Genomic DNA, 14,956 nt, shown 5'->3' with positions numbered 1-14,956 from the left:
TAGCTCCTAGGTTTTATAGCATTTATTTCTTTATTCCTATTTTGCCCTTGTCTTTAATTTCCTATTTTACCCTTGTATTTTGGGGTATTTTAGTCATACAATTTATTTTACTTGTATTTCCAATTTTACCCTTGTATTTTGGGGTGTTTAGATGCTTAGGTTAATTTCAAAATGGGCTAGGTGTGTCCATTAGGAGGGTGACGCACATTTAGTGGAGTTGTTTGGACATTTTTGGTGTTAGGTAGGCTTAGGCCCAATTGGAGGGCCAAGGTGCATAAACTTATCATGCATCTTGTTGTAGCCAACCTAAACCCTTAGATGCCAAACTTGGCCACCAAGTAGCATCTAGGGTTAATTTGCATCTCATTTAGTGTGCATTTGGCTTGGTGAATTTCGGCCAATGCAACACCAAATGAAACCCTAGATGCTAGCACTCCTATTTATACCCTAGCCTATCACCTTGTACATACTTTGGATCATATTGAATTTGAGTGTGCATTTTTGCCTCAACTTCTCTTCCATAGTCTCTAGGAACTCCACGGCCCCTCCTTTCTCCTCCTCCCTAAACCACCATGAGTGAGTTGAGCTTGGCCTTCCTTGGTTGGCCTTCACCCACCTTAGTGAAGTGAGCTAGCCAAAAGGAGCAACACCCCCACCAAACACCTTCCTCCCTTTGAGCGTGACCACCACCACCCTAAACACCAACTCTCCCTTAGTTTCTAGGTTGCCTTTGGCTAACCTCCTCCCATCTCCACCCTAAGAGAGCAAAACCCTAAATAGGTTTCATCCTACACTTGGATGAAACAACCTTGAGCAAACCATCCTCACTTTGTGCTTCCGCCAACATCACCACCATCTTTCCACCATTTTGGAGTCCCCTTGTTGAACCAAGATCAAGGGCGTGCATGGAACTAAGTCACCTTCCATCAAGTGGTATCTAGAGCCATGGTTCTTCAAGGGTAAACGTTTTCTTTCTTTGTCTTTCTTTGAGTCTTCTTGGTTCTCTCTTTTGATTCGGTCATTTCTTCTCCTTCTCCTTGTGACCGAATATTTTCTTTGTGTTTTTGGTTCATATTTTGCTTCCTTGAACCTTCCTTGATGCTTTAGGTTTCCTTGTTTTTTTTTAGGGTTGTCATATTCCATGATAGGTTGAGTATCACATGTTCATGCATTTTGTTTTTGGAATCTACCTATAGTTTTGTCATTTTTACCTCCTATATTTTGTCTTCCATTATATCCTTGTATGTGCCCAAACACCTTGCATGAAAACATGAAAAATACCATGATGCATACATCTTAAGTGGGCGTGCCATATAGAATACTATCTAGGTCATTCATGCATGCTATTAGCTTCTAGCATGTTCTATATGTTGCCATGATTTTCCATGTGTGAACTTCTTGCACATGCTAAAAAAACCGCCCACCTTACCCTTGCATTTTCACTTGTTTAAGTTGATTTCTTGTTTGCCAAGAACCCTAAAAGAATCTAAGAGGTGTGCTGGACATTTTGTGCTAAACAACTTGACCTAATAGTACAAAACCATTTCCACTCAAAAATATTCCCTATAAACCTCTAAGAAAACGCCACTTGTCTTTGTCTCCTTCTCCTAAGAATTTGACCTAATTTTTGTGCCACCACAAGTGCAAAACCTAAGCAACAAATTGGGCTGAAAATTTAAAAGAAAATTGGACCCAAGGACAATTAAAAAGCCAATTGCCGTGACCAAAAAGAACAAGAACAAAATCTTGGACAAAAAAAAAAAAAAATTTATTGGACAAAAAGGACTTGTTGCTAGACTTGTGGACTTGGACCATTACCTTTGCATTTGGAGTTGGACATTTGACAATTTGGACATATTTTGGGACTTATACCTTGGCTGGACCAAAAACATTAAAGGACTTAAGCAAGTGAAACTTAAACACAAACCCATTCTAGTGCCATTCTAGGTTTATTCTTTTGAGTGCTATCTTTTATTGATTGAGTCTTAATTTTTGCTTGTCTTTCTTTTGGCCTCTTTTGTTTGTCTCCATAAATTCTCTTTGAGTTTAGCTTTCCTAATTGTGCCTTTTCAGTTTTATCTTTTTGGAACTCTTGCTCTTGGTTGGTTTTCATTGATTGTAGGTGAAGCACCTATCTAGCAAAGTAGCAATCCTTTGGTGGATTGAGTGGAGGAGTGAACCAAAACCCAACCTAGCCTTTGGAAGGGTTTTCACTAAACCAAAGGAGAGTAAACACTTTGGAGAGGTGCTAATACGTTTGCTCATTGTGAAGGAACCACAAGAGGAGGAGTTGAAGACTTAATTTCTTGTTTACCTTGTTTTACTTGCTTTCGGCCTCTTTGTTTTAGGCCATTCATTTCTTCCATTTGGTTTGTAATTTTGGCCATTTTAAACCTCTTCAACTTGGGTTTTAGAGCGTGTAGAGAAGGTGATTTGAAAACCTTCACTAGGACCTCGACTAGTGTATGTTCTAAATTGCTTTCCATAGCATGCTTTATAGCTTTACTAGTATAATTGTCTAGGATTTTTTTACTTTTGCTTCCAAAACGTTTAGAAGGCTTAATTCTTTTGCCTACTAGGGGTGCGTGCACACACACACTTGGTAGTGTCAAAATTGTTTTTTGTAAGAAAGGTAAAAAGGGCTTAGTAATTTTTACTTGAAAAGGGCTTGGTTATTAAGTGATTCTTTGTAGTCCACCTCCCCTTGAAGGTTCAATTTGTATACTTAGGCCTTTTCTACTTATCTTGCACCTTTAAAAATTTTTTTGTGAAAACCTTTTTATCACTCAATCTTTGTGAAAACCTTTTTAACTCTTTGTGAAAATTTTGTGAAAACCTTTTGATCAAAGATGAGTGAGCATTCTAGTGTACATGGTCATAATTCTTGTAGTACTAGGTATAGTGTTAGGGATGAACTTAGGCAACTCAAGGAGTACCTAAAAAAAAATATAAAAAGAGAGGAAGAATTAAGACAAAAAGAAAAAGAGTTTGAAAAGAATAATGAGGAAATAAGAAATTTACTTGCAAAGTTGGTAGAAACTAGTGGATCCAAACCTAGGATTGTTCCAACTAGATCTCAAATAGGAAAAGAAGTTAGAGTCCCTAGGAGTATGCATGAGGAGGAAAATACAAAAAGAGAGGAAGAACTTAGAAGAAAAGAAAAAGAAAAGAAAATAGAAAAGAAAGAAAAAATGAAGAAAAGCATAGAAAAAGTTCAAGAGTGGTTAGAAAATGAAAAACAACAAACACTCTTAGAAAAGAGTAAGGAAGATAATGTTTCCTCCAAAGGGCTTATGCTTGAAGAGAGTCACTTTCCCATTGAAAATGATTTAAAAGAAACTCTCTTTATTCATCAAGACCTCAACTCTTTCTCCCATGTTGCCACTAGTCATGAAGTGGAGATTCAAAAACAAACCCTTTTTAAAGAAAAAGAATCTCAACTTCAAGATTTAGTGAAGAAGAAATGGACTTCACTTAGTTCCACTTCTTGTGCTACTTCCTTGGTGGTGCCCAAGGTAGATAGCCTTCCTTTGTGTAGGACTTTTCCTACCTTAGTTGTGTCAATAATGCACCCAATTTATGGAATATATTATTTGTTGGATATAACATATAAACCTTCAAGGTTCCTTGTGACAAACTCTTTTCATAACTATCCAACAAATAATATAATCCAAAATTGCTTAGGAAATTTTCTAGTTGTATTTCCTTTGTTTTCTAGGAAATGCCTAGGTTACCACATAGGGTACTTTAGGCAAGATGTTCTAGTTTTTAGGACTAATGCATTAGTGTGCTATAGTTTTAGTCTTTTTACCTTTTTAGGTTTTAGTTATACACCTAGACTTCATCATGGGGAGGATCCTATCCTTAGCATTAGGGAGTCTAGTCTTTTTAGTTTAGAAAATCTTTCTAGCATTTTTAGTGGCACTCCTCTTAGGATGCACTTTCCATCTATATCATATACTATTACCTCTCATGCTTACTTTTATGTTTTTGTTGGTCATGACGTCCACCATAAAGAACCTCTTGATTTGAGGTCAAATCCTTTTCAAGAGGGAGGGAATGATGGAATAACACTAAGGTCGAGAAGACCAAGAGGTGATATACTAAAGGAGGCAAGAGGAATGGGATAGTAAGGCCATTTTTGGACCTTAGCTCCTAGGTTTTATAGCATTTATTTCTTTATTCCTATTTTGCCCTTGTCTTTAATTTCCTATTTTACCCTTGTATTTTGGGGTATTTTAGTCATACAATTTATTTTACTTGTATTTCCAATTTTACCCTTGTATTTTGGGGTGTTTAGATGCTTAGGTTAATTTCAAAATGGGCTAGGTGTGTCCATTAGGAGGGTGACGCACATTTAGTGGAGTTGTTTGGACATTTTTGGTGTTAGGTAGGCTTAGGCCCAATTGGAGGGCCAAGGTGCATAAACTTATCATGCATCTTGTTGTAGCCAACCTAAACCCTTAGATGCCAAACTTGGCCACCAAGTAGCATCTAGGGTTAATTTGCATCTCATTTAGTGTGCATTTGGCTTGGTGAATTTCGGCCAATGCAACACCAAATGAAACCCTAGATGCTAGCACTCCTATTTATACCCTAGCCTATCACCTTGTACATACTTTGGATCATATTGAATTTGAGTGTGCATTTTTGCCTCAACTTCTCTTCCATAGTCTCTAGGAACTCCACGGCCCCTCCTTTCTCCTCCTCCCTAAACCACCATGAGTGAGTTGAGCTTGGCCTTCCTTGGTTGGCCTTCACCCACCTTAGTGAAGTGAGCTAGCCAAAAGGAGCAACACCCCCACCAAACACCTTCCTCCCTTTGAGCGTGACCACCACCACCCTAAACACCAACTCTCCCTTAGTTTCTAGGTTGCCTTTGGCTAACCTCCTCCCATCTCCACCCTAAGAGAGCAAAACCCTAAATAGGTTTCATCCTACACTTGGATGAAACAACCTTGAGCAAACCATCCTCACTTTGTGCTTCCGCCAACATCACCACCATCTTTCCACCATTTTGGAGTCCCCTTGTTGAACCAAGATCAAGGGCGTGCATGGAACTAAGTCACCTTCCATCAAGTGGTATCTAGAGCCATGGTTCTTCAAGGGTAAACGTTTTCTTTCTTTGTCTTTCTTTGAGTCTTCTTGGTTCTCTCTTTTGATTCGGTCATTTCTTCTCCTTCTCCTTGTGACCGAATATTTTCTTTGTGTTTTTGGTTCATATTTTGCTTCCTTGAACCTTCCTTGATGCTTTAGGTTTCCTTGTTTTTTTTTAGGGTTGTCATATTCCATGATAGGTTGAGTATCACATGTTCATGCATTTTGTTTTTGGAATCTACCTATAGTTTTGTCATTTTTACCTCCTATATTTTGTCTTCCATTATATCCTTGTATGTGCCCAAACACCTTGCATGAAAACATGAAAAATACCATGATGCATACATCTTAAGTGGGCGTGCCATATAGAATACTATCTAGGTCATTCATGCATGCTATTAGCTTCTAGCATGTTCTATATGTTGCCATGATTTTCCATGTGTGAACTTCTTGCACATGCTAAAAAAACCGCCCACCTTACCCTTGCATTTTCACTTGTTTAAGTTGATTTCTTGTTTGCCAAGAACCCTAAAAGAATCTAAGAGGTGTGCTGGACATTTTGTGCTAAACAACTTGACCTAATAGTACAAAACCATTTCCACTCAAAAATATTCCCTATAAACCTCTAAGAAAACGCCACTTGTCTTTGTCTCCTTCTCCTAAGAATTTGACCTAATTTTTGTGCCACCACAAGTGCAAAACCTAAGCAACAAATTGGGCTGAAAATTTAAAAGAAAATTGGACCCAAGGACAATTAAAAAGCCAATTGCCGTGACCAAAAAGAACAAGAACAAAATCTTGGACAAAAAAAAAAAAAAATTTATTGGACAAAAAGGACTTGTTGCTAGACTTGTGGACTTGGACCATTACCTTTGCATTTGGAGTTGGACATTTGACAATTTGGACATATTTTGGGACTTATACCTTGGCTGGACCAAAAACATTAAAGGACTTAAGCAAGTGAAACTTAAACACAAACCCATTCTAGTGCCATTCTAGGTTTATTCTTTTGAGTGCTATCTTTTATTGATTGAGTCTTAATTTTTGCTTGTCTTTCTTTTGGCCTCTTTTGTTTGTCTCCATAAATTCTCTTTGAGTTTAGCTTTCCTAATTGTGCCTTTTCAGTTTTATCTTTTTGGAACTCTTGCTCTTGGTTGGTTTTCATTGATTGTAGGTGAAGCACCTATCTAGCAAAGTAGCAATCCTTTGGTGGATTGAGTGGAGGAGTGAACCAAAACCCAACCTAGCCTTTGGAAGGGTTTTCACTAAACCAAAGGAGAGTAAACACTTTGGAGAGGTGCTAATACGTTTGCTCATTGTGAAGGAACCACAAGAGGAGGAGTTGAAGACTTAATTTCTTGTTTACCTTGTTTTACTTGCTTTCGGCCTCTTTGTTTTAGGCCATTCATTTCTTCCATTTGGTTTGTAATTTTGGCCATTTTAAACCTCTTCAACTTGGGTTTTAGAGCGTGTAGAGAAGGTGATTTGAAAACCTTCACTAGGACCTCGACTAGTGTATGTTCTAAATTGCTTTCCATAGCATGCTTTATAGCTTTACTAGTATAATTGTCTAGGATTTTTTTACTTTTGCTTCCAAAACGTTTAGAAGGCTTAATTCTTTTGCCTACTAGGGGTGCGTGCACACACACACTTGGTAGTGTCAAAATTGTTTTTTGTAAGAAAGGTAAAAAGGGCTTAGTAATTTTTACTTGAAAAGGGCTTGGTTATTAAGTGATTCTTTGTAGTCCACCTCCCCTTGAAGGTTCAATTTGTATACTTAGGCCTTTTCTACTTATCTTGCACCTTTAAAAATTTTTTTGTGAAAACCTTTTTATCACTCAATCTTTGTGAAAACCTTTTTAACTCTTTGTGAAAATTTTGTGAAAACCTTTTGATCAAAGATGAGTGAGCATTCTAGTGTACATGGTCATAATTCTTGTAGTACTAGGTATAGTGTTAGGGATGAACTTAGGCAACTCAAGGAGTACCTAAAAAAAAATATAAAAAGAGAGGAAGAATTAAGACAAAAAGAAAAAGAGTTTGAAAAGAATAATGAGGAAATAAGAAATTTACTTGCAAAGTTGGTAGAAACTAGTGGATCCAAACCTAGGATTGTTCCAACTAGATCTCAAATAGGAAAAGAAGTTAGAGTCCCTAGGAGTATGCATGAGGAGGAAAATACAAAAAGAGAGGAAGAACTTAGAAGAAAAGAAAAAGAAAAGAAAATAGAAAAGAAAGAAAAAATGAAGAAAAGCATAGAAAAAGTTCAAGAGTGGTTAGAAAATGAAAAACAACAAACACTCTTAGAAAAGAGTAAGGAAGATAATGTTTCCTCCAAAGGGCTTATGCTTGAAGAGAGTCACTTTCCCATTGAAAATGATTTAAAAGAAACTCTCTTTATTCATCAAGACCTCAACTCTTTCTCCCATGTTGCCACTAGTCATGAAGTGGAGATTCAAAAACAAACCCTTTTTAAAGAAAAAGAATCTCAACTTCAAGATTTAGTGAAGAAGAAATGGACTTCACTTAGTTCCACTTCTTGTGCTACTTCCTTGGTGGTGCCCAAGGTAGATAGCCTTCCTTTGTGTAGGACTTTTCCTACCTTAGTTGTGTCAATAATGCACCCAATTTATGGAATATATTATTTGTTGGATATAACATATAAACCTTCAAGGTTCCTTGTGACAAACTCTTTTCATAACTATCCAACAAATAATATAATCCAAAATTGCTTAGGAAATTTTCTAGTTGTATTTCCTTTGTTTTCTAGGAAATGCCTAGGTTACCACATAGGGTACTTTAGGCAAGATGTTCTAGTTTTTAGGACTAATGCATTAGTGTGCTATAGTTTTAGTCTTTTTACCTTTTTAGGTTTTAGTTATACACCTAGACTTCATCATGGGGAGGATCCTATCCTTAGCATTAGGGAGTCTAGTCTTTTTAGTTTAGAAAATCTTTCTAGCATTTTTAGTGGCACTCCTCTTAGGATGCACTTTCCATCTATATCATATACTATTACCTCTCATGCTTACTTTTATGTTTTTGTTGGTCATGACGTCCACCATAAAGAACCTCTTGATTTGAGGTCAAATCCTTTTCAAGAGGGAGGGAATGATGGAATAACACTAAGGTCGAGAAGACCAAGAGGTGATATACTAAAGGAGGCAAGAGGAATGGGATAGTAAGGCCATTTTTGGACCTTAGCTCCTAGGTTTTATAGCATTTATTTCTTTATTCCTATTTTGCCCTTGTCTTTAATTTCCTATTTTACCCTTGTATTTTGGGGTATTTTAGTCATACAATTTATTTTACTTGTATTTCCAATTTTACCCTTGTATTTTGGGGTGTTTAGATGCTTAGGTTAATTTCAAAATGGGCTAGGTGTGTCCATTAGGAGGGTGACGCACATTTAGTGGAGTTGTTTGGACATTTTTGGTGTTAGGTAGGCTTAGGCCCAATTGGAGGGCCAAGGTGCATAAACTTATCATGCATCTTGTTGTAGCCAACCTAAACCCTTAGATGCCAAACTTGGCCACCAAGTAGCATCTAGGGTTAATTTGCATCTCATTTAGTGTGCATTTGGCTTGGTGAATTTCGGCCAATGCAACACCAAATGAAACCCTAGATGCTAGCACTCCTATTTATACCCTAGCCTATCACCTTGTACATACTTTGGATCATATTGAATTTGAGTGTGCATTTTTGCCTCAACTTCTCTTCCATAGTCTCTAGGAACTCCACGGCCCCTCCTTTCTCCTCCTCCCTAAACCACCATGAGTGAGTTGAGCTTGGCCTTCCTTGGTTGGCCTTCACCCACCTTAGTGAAGTGAGCTAGCCAAAAGGAGCAACACCCCCACCAAACACCTTCCTCCCTTTGAGCGTGACCACCACCACCCTAAACACCAACTCTCCCTTAGTTTCTAGGTTGCCTTTGGCTAACCTCCTCCCATCTCCACCCTAAGAGAGCAAAACCCTAAATAGGTTTCATCCTACACTTGGATGAAACAACCTTGAGCAAACCATCCTCACTTTGTGCTTCCGCCAACATCACCACCATCTTTCCACCATTTTGGAGTCCCCTTGTTGAACCAAGATCAAGGGCGTGCATGGAACTAAGTCACCTTCCATCACCTAACCTTACTCATCTAAGTCCTATTAGCTTTCCAAACCAAACACACATAGCATATTCCATAATTACATGCAATCTTTTCCATAACCATGCCACCTTCCATACCAAATATATAACATCAAAAGATGATATAATTCAACATTTAAAAGTTTCATAAAAACTCAATTATAAAAGGGTTTCCTCAAATAGATCACACGCCTAGCGTATTCAGATCACGCTTGGCGTAAACTCAAATAGAGACTTCACGCCCAACACACTCACTCTATGCCTGGCATAGTCTACACAGAGACCTACAGAGGTCTCTGCGCCCAGCGCACTTATCCTACGCCCGGCGTAATTCCAGATAGAGACTCCCAATGAGTCTCCACGCCTGGCATGCTCAGATCACGCCCGACGCCATATCACCAACCAAAAACATAAGGCCCACATTTGCTAGCACGCCCGACTTGATTCCCCTCGCGCCCAGCATGCTCTATGTAGAGACTTCCCACTTCAAATCGCGCCCAGCTCAACTAACCTCACGCCCGACGTGATTTGATAATGGTGATCCCTGATGAATGCATGCCCGGTGCCAAGAACTGCGTCTAGCGCATGAACCAGAAACCCCCAAAAACTTTGAAAATTCCTTCCCAACATGAACCCAATCCAAACTACACGAGTTCAAACCATTATAAAGCATAAACACTATCCAAAAACAACATATTAAGCGATAAAATCAAGTCTTAATCATAAATCCATGAAAATCATGAAGAAAACCAACCAAAACCCTTTCCACTCAATCCAGCCTTAATGATGCATAAATCATGGAATCAATTTGATATTTCAAACCCATACATACTAGATTAAGTACTACCCTTACCTTAGAAATCTCAAAATGCAAGATTCCACTAGATCCTCAAATCCCAACTCAAACTTCAATCTCACTTTTCAAGCTTTTAGAGGCTAAATCTCTTGAAACTCTAGTTGTGAAGATTTGTTCCCAGCTTGATAAACTTCCCAAATATATCCTTGGCTTCCCTCTGAACCAGAGCTTCTCTATCTACTTTCTCTCTCTAGAACTGTCTATGTCTGACAAATGAAATCCTCCGGTCCTAAGTCCCTATATATAGCCATTTTCCAAAATTTCCAAATTTCACCCTTAGCACCTATTCACCTCAAATATCCTATCCTTGTAGTATTTCAACTTCCTAAGCTCTAAAACAACCTCAAATTCACTCTGAAAGACCAGATTTATCTTATATTCCTATCTTTCAATCTCCTACCAGTCTTATTCTTTTCCATGCAATACTCACAATTCACCACCATATGAAATGCAACATGTATTAACATGAAAACAAACATCACATTCATATACATATTCTTGGAATAATGAGTTGCATGTCATAATACTTCACTTAACTAAGATGAGAAGGAAGGTGACCAGTCTTCTTCTCTCTTAGTACCATATCAGTAGAATGGTGTACAATGCATCATTCACCACACTCATGCGTACACATGCCTATATAAACACCTCAGAACAACGATATCTCGTTCCATACTGCAAAATCACTTCTATGTCCAAACAACTAATCAAAACCACATAAATATATAATATGCACAAAGATAAGTACATTTCAAATCCACACCTCTAGAATCCAATCCAAATCCATATATACAACACATACATATATATATATATATATGTATACATAAAGTACATCTACTAAATAGCTCGATATTTCCATGGCGTTACAATAGAAGTATGAAATATTGGATCTTCTTTCTCTCCACAATTCATAGGGAGTCTTATCTAGATGGTGATCACTTAACATGACAGTAATGAAAAAGTCTTTTCATTTTGAACTCTTGCAAAATATTTCAAAGACCTTGAAAGACTTACGTTTGTGGAGCCACCAAGTATACACATGTATATCTAGAATAATCATGTACAATTTTAAACCCATATTTTTTACCTCCCAAAAGTAGTTTTCCTATGGGACCAAATGGATCTATATGTAACAATTCCAAAGGTCAAGAAGTTGAAACAATCCTTTTGGATTTCAAAGAGGTTTTAATTTGTTTTCCCTTTTGACAAGCCTCATAGAGAATATGAGTTTTTCAAGAAATTTCAGGCAGTCCTCTTACTAAACCATTTTTGTTTAGTTTAGAAATGTGTTCCAAATTAATATGCCCAAGCTTTTTATGCCAAATTCATCTTTCACTTTCTTTAGAAACTACATTCTATTTACCCAAATCTTTTAAATTAATCTCATAGAGATTACTCTTTTTATAGGCAGTAAAAAGCACATATCCATCATTTTTGCTTAATTATACATGTATCTTTATTAAAGGCTACAATATACTTATTGTTACAAAATTGACTTATGTTAAGCATATTATACTTTATTCCTTCAACATATAAAACATTATTTACAGTAGGTATATAGCTTTTACTTATCTTACCTATACCTCTGATTTTTTCCTTTGTCATTTCCTCCATACGAGACTGATCTTTCATGAGGTTAAAGGTCTAGGAACATAGACTTTTCTCCTGTCATGTGCTATTGTCTAGATATCGTTGTGAATACTTCCTTTTCCACCAACGATATCTACGACAAGAATTATTAGATATTTTAATACCCAACTATTTTTGGGTCCTTTTTTGTTAATACCCTTGACCTTAGATTGACTTCCTAGTTTTCCTTTATTTTTGCATCTACTAGTGGGATGATTTGTCTTTCTAAAAATGCTGTAGAGAATAGCCTTAGCATCAGTGTAAAAATAAATTTTAAAAGTGACGTGGTGACATTTTTGTAATTAATGTCACCACTTTTAAAATTGATTAAATTTTAACCGATTTTAAGAGATATTTTAAAATTGGTTTACATTTAACTAATTTTAAAAGGTGTCTTTGTTACTACTTTTAAGATTGATTATTTTAGAATCGATTTTGTATATAGTATTCAAAATTAGTTCTTAAATAACTGATTTAAAAAGGTATGTCATGTTCCTATTTTTAAGGTCAATTATCTAAGAATCAATTTTTTTATGTAGTATACAAAATTGGTTCTTTGATAACCGATCTTAACTATCCTGTAACTAAGATGAGTCTCATTTTCTTTTGCGTTCCCCTTTTGTATTCTTTTTCACGTCTCTATTATTTTCTTTCTCGCATTTTCAGCCTCCACTCTCTCGTGCTTCCGTCCAGGCTCGCCATTGTGGTTGCCACACCTTTGTTGAGGCTTATTATCATCATGCTTTAGTGGCCATCGCCTTTGTTCGTGTTACCTCAACAACCTCCTCCGTTTGTGTTCTATTGGCGACCTCCTCTATTTGTGTTCCCTTGGTGACCTCCTTCGTTCGTGTTCCGGTGGTGACCTCCTTCATTTGTGTTCCCTCGGCAACATCCTCTATTTGTGTTTTTGTTGCTCTCTATTCGTGTTCACAAAGAGGTATGTGCATTTTGACCAAATACATAAACATAATAGGAGTAGGAGTAGGGTTCTGTTGCCCTCCACGTCCTCGTCGACCTCCTCGACCCCTCCACTGCTACCACCATGCGCATCAAGGAGAGTGTCATCTCCACCCTCCTTAATTTGATGTGCACCAAGGAGAAACACTATCGCATTCGCCATGCTCGACGATGTCGCTGACATTAACGATGGTGGTAGCGGCAAGGAGTAGAGCAAGGTCGTAAAGCTATTGAGGCTCTTGCTTAGTGAAAGCCATGGCAATGCCGATGTTGCGTTCAGTAGCGACACATGTTCTTCTTTTGATTCAGAATGAGTTTGATTCTCATGTACTTTTCTACTTTTCAAATCAATTTCTTATTCCATTTTTTTCTAATTTTGGTTTGTCATTGTAATGAAATACGAAGGAAGATGATGCTAAGAGGGCTAGTGGTACCTTTTTAAATATAATAGTCTCAACTTTTTCAAAATATTGTAACAATCAATTCATTGGTGAACCAAGGTAATTTATATAGCATAAGAACAACCATCTTAGCAAGGTTATGTAGTCTATATATCTAACACATTAAATAGCATTTTCATGTTTTCTTGAATGTTACTAGGACAACTGAACAAGTACTTGTCTTGAACACCATAAGGTGGATTGTGTACTCTCTTATGTCCTCAAAATTAAAGTGAAGAGAGTTAAACTTGTAAAAGTTGTAGGCTGGTTGGATTATTTTTTCAACATCAAATTTAATGTACATAAGATGTATTTATGTTGTGTATATAAATGTGATGTTATACACTCTAAGTTAAAACCAAAACCATTTTTCTTAAATGAAAGTCTTTTTATGCTTTAATAGCATATGTTCATCTTAGAAGATTCATTTACAAACTTAGTGAGATCTTTCATAAGTTGTACGTTTTCATCTTACAATGTTGTAACCTTTGGTGATTCATTACTAAGGATCTTTTATTCGAGAGTATAAATTTCTTTGGTAGTATCTGATATATCAAGCTTAAGTTTTTCTTTAATCATATGAGAGTTAGCTAAAAGAGTTTCATAGGACATTTCCTCATCAACAAAATTATGAAAAGGACAATAATCAAAGTGAAAAGTTACCTTTATTCTTGCATTGTCTACATTAGCCATGAGATAGATATTGCCTTTTTCATCGTCTAAACTATTGTTGATGTTGTTGTCCAGTTCTTCCTATGTAGCCATCAGACTTTTCTTGGCCTTCTTTTTGCTGATCCAATATTTTATGAGCGTAGAAAATCCACTTCTCGTATGCCCAGGTTTTTCACATTCATAATAGATGACTTTTTTCGTTCTTATCTTGAACATGATTCTTGAACTTTTTAGACATGAGAGGTATCTCATTGTCTATGGAGTTTTCAGAAATTTCCTCTGAGTTGTTGTGCTCATATTCCACCTTTATTGTTTTGCCTTTGTATTTTCTCTTGCTAGTTTCACCAGTTTATAGGGCAATAGAGTCATTTGTTTTAAGATGATCTATGTTGTTCAAATAGACTTCATGAACTCTAAAAGCTCCTAAAATTTCATCAAGAATGAGAGTCTTTAGATCGAGTGCCTTTGATATAGCGGTGGCCTTTGGTTCCTAGATCTTTGGAAGGCTATCCAAGATCTTAAGATTGTTCTCAGCTTTTAAAAATTCATTTCCCGTGGATTTTAATTCATTAAGAATTGTTTGGAATCTTCCAAACATCTTATCAATGGTTTCGTTCTTTTTCATAAAGAACAACTCACACTGCCTTTGAAAAGTAGTAGTTCGTTTGAGCCTAACATCTTTTGTACCTTCATGAGTTACTTTAACAACTTCCCACATCTCTTTGGCCATTTTACAACTATATAATTTATTATATTCTATTCTAGATCAAGCCAAGATGTATTTAGCTTTGGTGTTGATTTGTAAGGTGTTCAAGTCATCCTACGTGTACTCATTCTCTAAAAATGTTTGTATTTGTTATCATTAAAACTTTATAGCTGAGGGATCTAAGATCATCTTTTGACTTAAAATTTTATTTGGAACAAGATAGTAAGTGAAAGGAAAGAAAGTGAGAGGAAAGCAAATGAAAGAAAAAATTATGATTATTTGAAATTTATTGAAAATCACATAATTTTGTGAGTTACATCATGATTAGGGTCTATTTGGTTAAATTTCTCCATGAACACTTATAATAACAAAAGAGAATAAGAAAGAAAATGTAATATTAATTTCTCCATAAGCTAAAATTGACTTATGAATAAGCTAAAAAAAGATTTTGAAAAAGCTAG

Source organism: Cajanus cajan, chromosome 8, assembly GCF_000230855.2.
Source record: "Cajanus cajan strain Asha chromosome 8, NIPB_CcT2T_4, whole genome shotgun sequence".
Classification (NCBI taxonomy): Eukaryota; Viridiplantae; Streptophyta; class Magnoliopsida; order Fabales; family Fabaceae; genus Cajanus; species Cajanus cajan.
This window is presented reverse-complemented; position numbering follows the sequence as displayed.